Raw genomic sequence first — 7,126 nt, forward strand, 5'->3', positions numbered from 1 at the left:
GTATGAATTGAAAATGTTCGGTTTTGGCAGAAATCGCGGTGTTGTACATCTGGCTACCTATTGCCTTGACGTAATTTTCTATGAATTCATTGGGGTCAAGTATTTGTGGACTAATTATTCCTTGTTTGCCTAATATCATGACGTTAAGTATTTCATCTAATTGGAAGTGTAAAGTTTGCATCGCGGTGTGGACTTTCATGATCATCTTAAGCATAGATCTATCGATATTTGCCTGCTGTTGTAATTTTAATATATCACTATATGATCTCTCTAAGTGGTTTAGGTTTTCTGAGTTTACAATTTTTCTAATAAGTGCTGTTTGATTAGCTATTATGGTCTTGATTTTATTATTATCATCGAATAGTTTGTCCATATTTTTGTTTATGAGCGTAAGATCATCATCGTCGAGAGTCCCGAACAGACTTTTCGATACGGAACCTATGATGTTAAGCAAACCTCGTGTGCTCCGGGTATGTGTTAACGCTTTCAAGTGTTTTGCGAGTTGTTTTAGGTTATTGATGCGATTTTGTAATCCGCCTAACTCTTCGACGTATTGTTTGCTGATTGCACGTGAGTCTATTGTTAATTTATATGATTCTATTGCGCTTATCTGTTCGTATATGTCGCTAGTGTCTAATCCTACTATTACATTGGCAGTGTCGCTGTATAAATATCCTTTTCCTATGTTTTCTACGAATACAGAGTTTCCTTCTAATGGTGTAATATTTATTTGCGCGGATACTATTCCGGCAAAGAGGAGCGTCGACCTGGAAAGTAAGGTTTTAAACGATTACCGTGTATCTTTTTGTCTTGAATCAGATAGTATGGAGTACATACTTTATCAATCATGTACGGTCCTAACCATTCCACATCAAGTTTATGCCTTTTATGATCGTTATGTATTAAAACAGAGTCTCCTTCTTTGAAAACTGATTGAGGTTTTATAATTTTACGTTTTTGATCGCGCTGATATCGCTGTTTACTTTTGATCAATGTTTCGCGAGCGTGTCGGAGTCTAGAGTCCCATTCCTTTTTGCGGAACGTGACTTCGTCTGCGTATGTGCGTTGGGGATTCTTGGATATTGTGGAGGGAAGATTGGCTTGGTGTCCGAATGTGAGTTCGAATGGCGTGTAACCAGTAGAGTCGTGTATCATTGTGTTATATGCAAGGCATACAAAGTTAAGTTGATCGTCCCATTCTTCATCCGAATTTCGCTGTATCGATTTTAACATGTCTGTTATTACTGCGTGTGTCCGTTCTAACGATCCGTTACTTTGTGGGTGGAAGGATGTCGTTTTGATATGTTTGATTTTGAACGCGTCTTCGTACTGTTGCATTAAACTAGATATAAAATTCTGTCCGCGGTCAGTTAATATCTTTTTTGGAGCGGTAAAGATGTAAATGTAATGATTCAAGAGTGCGTTCCAAATTGTTTCCGTTTGCTGAGTTTTTAGTGGTACGAGTATTAAGTATTTTGTCAATTCGTCATGTATGGATAGAATGTACTGATTGCCTTTTTTCGTCTTTTTCAGTGGGCCTAATAAGTCCATAGCAATTTTATCGTTTGGTTCGAGGGGTGTGTCGGTGATACAAGGTTCTTCGCGCGGTCTGATACGTGTAGTTTTAGATGTTTGACAGGTGTCGCATGATTCTATATGTTGTTGTATGCGTTTCATCAAATCTGGTACTCTGTGCCGTTCACGAATGCGGTCGTATGTCTTTTGTATACCGGGGTGTCCTACTAAATCGTGATTTTCTTTCAATAATTCGTCTATTTCTTCGTCGCTATATGTTTGAATTGGTTCCCATGCAAAATTTAATTCTTTTACGGTGTCGTTCAGGAATAGTAAAATTTGTTTGATCGCGTTCTTTTCGGTCTCTGTGAAACTGTCGTCGCCTATACCTATCTTTTCGTTTATATGAATAATTTCGTTTAATTTGGTTAACCATTCGATTCTGTCGTAATTTCCTAGCTCTGTTTTGGATAATTGATAGAAAGATTTACGGTTCGGAGTCATTTTGAGAATTTTGGGTAACGCGTAGGTAGATTTTTCCCAATCGTGATATTTTTTATCGAGTTCTATGTTCAAATTTTCGCGTCGTCTGGTCAGAACATGTATTCTAGATATGCGTCGGCTGCAGTATTATCTTTTCCTTTCGTGTATTCTATGTCGTATTCGTATTCTTCTAGTTTTAATCGCCATCTCATCAAGCGTGATGAGGGGTCTTTGCAATTCTGTAACCATTTTAGTGCTTGGTGATCGGTTCGGATGAGGAATTTCCGTCCTAACAGATATTGTCGGAAGCGTTTCACGGCCCATACTATTGCTAAAAGTTCTTTTTCTGTAGTGGAATAATTTCGTTCCGGTGGGTTCAGAGTTCGCGAGATATAACAACATGGATGTCCGTCCTGTGATAAGATTGCACCTATACCTTCGTTACCAGCGTCAGTCGTTAATGTGAATGGTTTCGCAAAGTCTGGGAATTTTAGTACGGGTGATGAACAGAGTTTGTCTTTTAATGTCTGGAATGCTTCCTGGGTTTTATCTGTCCAATGAAATGGTGTCTCCTTTTTTGTAAGTTCGGTCAATGGTTTCGCGATCTTAGAAAAGTTTCTGATGAACTTACGGTAATAACCTGCTAGTCCTAAGAACGATTTAATGTCTGTGGGATTACGTGGCTGTTTGAAATTGCTAACGGCTTCTAATTTTTTGGGATTTGGCTTTACATCTTCGGCGGTTACTATATGTCCAAGATATTCTAATTCTGGTTTGAGAAATTCGCACTTGTCCGGCTGTATTTTGAGTCCGAGTTCGCGTAGGCGTTGCAATACTATCGCGAGGTTGCTATTGTGCTCTTCAATCGACTGTCCGAATATTATAATGTCGTCTACATATACGAAGCAATGTTTATTTATGAGTCCTCTTAGCACGGTATCCATCATGCGTTGAAATGTTGCAGGTGCATTCTTTAAACCGAATGGCATCCTACTGTAATGATAGTGTCCTTGTGGTGTGGAGAATGCTGTGTACTTTTTAGAGTCTATGTCCATCGGGATTTGGTGGAATCCGGAGGATAAATCGAGGGCTGAGAAGAATTTTGCGTTGCCTAGTTGGGATAGTATGTCGTATATGTCAGGTAATGGATATGCGTCCTGGTCAGTTAGTTCGTTTATTTTTCTGAAGTCTATTACAATTCGCCATTTCTGTTTCCCTGAGGCGTCTGCCTTTTTTGGTACTACCGAGACTGGTGAATTGTAAGGAGAATCAGATGGTTCTATAATGTTCTTTTGTAGCATTTCGTCCATTTGTCGTTTGATTTCTTCTTTATGGCATTCAGGCGGTCGGTAAGATTTTGTGTTAATGATTTTATTTTCTTTTAACGTTATTGTGTGTTTAGCAAGGTTAGTGCATGGTAATAAGTCGGTCTCTAGATTGAATACGTCGAGGTAGAACAGCAATATCTTTTCGATTGGTTCACGGAGGGTTTTCTCTATATGCCAAAGTCTAACTAAATCTTTAAACGTGGAGACTTGATCGTACGTATTTGAATTTTCGATAAAATTAGTCATTTTGGCTGGGCACTCACCACCATTGATAAAGCATATCGTTGTCGGTTTTCCTTCCAGGTAGACTGTTTTTGACACTGCTTGTTTTGGAGGTACGTCGTTTTCCTGTTGCAATAAAAGTATATTATTGTCAAGTTTTAATTGTTGATTCGAGAGTTCAAATTTGAATTTAGATAGGGCTGGCAAACCGAATATGCCGTCTTCTATAATTGGAAAGTTGTCTTCTACCACAAAAAATTCTAGAGTTTTGCCAAATAGTTTTATCAAAGCGTGTTCGTTGGTTTTAAATTTAGAGTGTCCCATCGAGAATTTCCGTTCTTTTGTTATTCTTGGTCGTAATACGCATCTTCGCTTGAGTATATTAATTCCTGCTCCGCTGTCAATGAGGAATTTATGTCGCTGTCCGTCGGATCGTAAAAGTACTGTGGGTAGTCTTCCTGTTGTGGCGTTAATTCGTAGGTCTGGTCTATTGGTTTCTCTATTTCTTCCTTGTGTGTCTCGAGATTGTGGACTGCTGGTGGTCTCGGAAATTGGCTGGGTGTTCGAAAATTTTTACATTGACTGGAGACATGTCCGATCTGGTTGCATTTGAAGCATTTTAATTGTGTCCTTTGGGCAAGTGGTATTTGTTCGGTTTGTCGGAAGCTTCTTGGCATTGGATTGGGTGTTGGAGTTGGTTTTTTAGTGATCAGATTAGGATTATTGGTTGTTAGTCGTTGCTGCTCAGGGAGTCGTAATCGTTCTATTGGTTTTGGTCGTCGATTTCGATCTTCCCTGAAGAATCGCTCGATGTCGGTGGCTTTCTTTTCGGCTTCAAGGATATTGTATGGTGGATTGGCGAGTAGTAATTGTCCTATTTCGCCTTTCAGGCCTCGGATAAAATCGATCACGGAGTCTTTTAAAATCCTGTCGTTCATAGCTCGTCTAGTAATTTCGTCACGGTATTCGTTCGTTATACTGTATTGTAACTTATTGAGTGCTCTGCGGAACCTGATGATATAACTTTGCACACTTTCGTCGTGACGCTGTCTCGTTTCGCGTAGCTGGTCTTGATGTTCTCTAACAGAGTCTTGGGTGGCTACGTTTCGTCTTAGGGCATCGTACAGGTGTCCGTATTCGTATATCGATATATTGCAGATGGCCATTGCGGCTTTACCCGTGATTTTCCCGATTTTAATCATTTTTAATAGTAACGTGGGTTCGCTACACATGGCTCGTAATTCGCGTACTTCGCGTATGAATTCTTCTACTCCGATATTGTCTTCGCCGTTTAATTGCGGAATACATACTATCGCGTCTTTGGCCCGTAAGCTCGGAGAGGCGAATTGCGGTGGACGGTCTTCGTAAGAGGGATGGTTGTCTTCTTCTGTTCGAATTGGAACGCATGGTGGGGAAGTTCTATCTCTCGCGGCAACAGATTCGTCCATAGTAATAAGGGAGCCTAGTTCTGTAGTAGCGTCGCGTCCTATTTTTATTTTAGAGATATTTTTGCCTAATAGTTCTATTTCCGCTGCACGCTTCTTATTTTCACTGTTGGCCGTCCGTTGTGTCTCTTCTACACGTTGCGCAAGAATTTCAATTTGTTTTTGAATTACGTCGAGTATGGCACGAATCGAATTGTCCGTACCTCCGTTTGTAGAAACGGTTTCAATAGTTTCGACTTTGTCTTTTCGTGATGTGGGCATGATTCTAATTGAGCTTATTGAGTCTGAACTACTGTTGCTATTTGGACTCGAAGCGCTTGAGAAACTGGGTTTTCTCACACGGTATCGTGAAAATGAATCCAGATTTTTCAGCTTACCGTAGTAGCTATGGCCGTTGAGGAGTCTCAGGGATGTTTCCTCTCTGGTTGGTTTTAGATTCCGAATCTTATTCGTAGGCTTGCTCTGCGCTGACCGTAGTCCTCTCGTCTAGTTTCACCGTAATGGAACGTTGAAAGTTGCTGCAGGGCCTCGTAGTAGCAAAGATTCGCACTGGGTCCGTTGATCCTTCGATCTTCAATGATGCGCGTACGCCGAAATCGTAATTTCGTTTGCACTGAAGTGAATAGATCCTGGCACGGATCGCCAAAAATGTCGTGTAAAATTAAGGTAAAAATAAGGAACTTGTTAATTTCCGAAAAGGAGATTAAGTTCTTTTTATTTTTTACTCAATTTATACAATTTTTTCGGTTCGCGATGATACACTTTCGATATTTGGATTAGTTAAGAATTTTTTTATTAGACTGACTGGATGATTTTGAAGGGAGCATTTATATTCTTCCATTCGTTGGAGTGGGAGAAGGTTTTGTTTATACTTAGTGTAAAATTCGGAGAACGGCTGGAGTGATCGAATGCCACTCAGGCGGCTGAGAACGGGTGCTGACCGGACGGTCACACGCGATAAGGCGTTCGGAATTTCGGTTTGTTATATACAGTTGCTCGAATTACGTCTGTGACATTCCCCCCCTTCTTAGATTGAACTTGATCCCTCAAGTTTTCTTCAGAAGACTTTTGTGGAATCGGACTTGACGTGGCTTGAAAATTACAGCTGATTCCTCCTCTTCATCTGAGTGGTATGTGTTGGTTGGAATATAGATGTTGGGTGTTGAGCCCAGGGTGAGTGGTACTGGTGGGGCTGTCGCATTTTGGCTGTTGATTACAGTTTCATTTCGGCAGCAAAATAAATTGATACATAATTTGTTCGGTATACATTTCCTGATGCATTTGAATACCCCTATTTTGTTTAATCCATATATACCTAGTATGCCTAATGCTATGTACCCTAATATCTGGAGCGTGGTTAGTCCCCAATACTGTATATTTTTAATTCTGTGTTCGAAATTAAGAGTTTCTATCTCGTCGCCTATTTTATCGATCGTTGTTTTATAGCCTTGTAAATTATCTATTATTTTCGGTGCTCGCTCGAGTTTATCTAATAGATGAGTGAAACTGTCGTTTGTTTTGAGCGCTAGGGTTTTTGTTTTGATTTCGTATTTGACTTCGTTTGTTGTTTCGCCCTTACGCGTGTGTTCGTCTTTGTAGAATATATCGCAAGAAGTGTTGGCTCTTATGATGGAAGGCTTGTCAAGTTTTTGTAAGGTATGTTTCGTTTGGCAAATTGTGTCTATTTCTATCGGATTTGCTGGTATCGCAATGTAACAGTTGCTAGTTTTGAGCGGTATAAAGCTAATGTCTTCAATCTTAAGTACAGTTATTTGACAATGTTCAATGTGTGGTTTGAAATTTATTATTTCGCTGCGACAATCGGTTCTTGAATTTCTGTCATGGATTGGTAGTGTTTGTTTGCATATAGTGGTTCCGGCTCGATTTTTACAAAGTTTGTTGAAATACTCGATATCAGCGTTTATAAATGAAAGACCTGAAGTTAAATATATCTGATGTTCGACTACTGGAGCCAAAAATACTCCATTTCTTTTACTCGGGATAGGATATACTTGTAATATGTTCCATTCTGTGTTAGAGACTAAAGGTACTATGATTTTGAAAAATATTTTGTCATCTATTGTGAAGATTTTAAGATCACTGATGTCGAGTATGAATTGAAAATGTTCGGTT

The sequence above is a fragment of the Bombus vancouverensis genome, chromosome 13, assembly GCF_051014615.1.
Source record: "Bombus vancouverensis nearcticus chromosome 13, iyBomVanc1_principal, whole genome shotgun sequence".
Classification (NCBI taxonomy): Eukaryota; Metazoa; Arthropoda; class Insecta; order Hymenoptera; family Apidae; genus Bombus; species Bombus vancouverensis.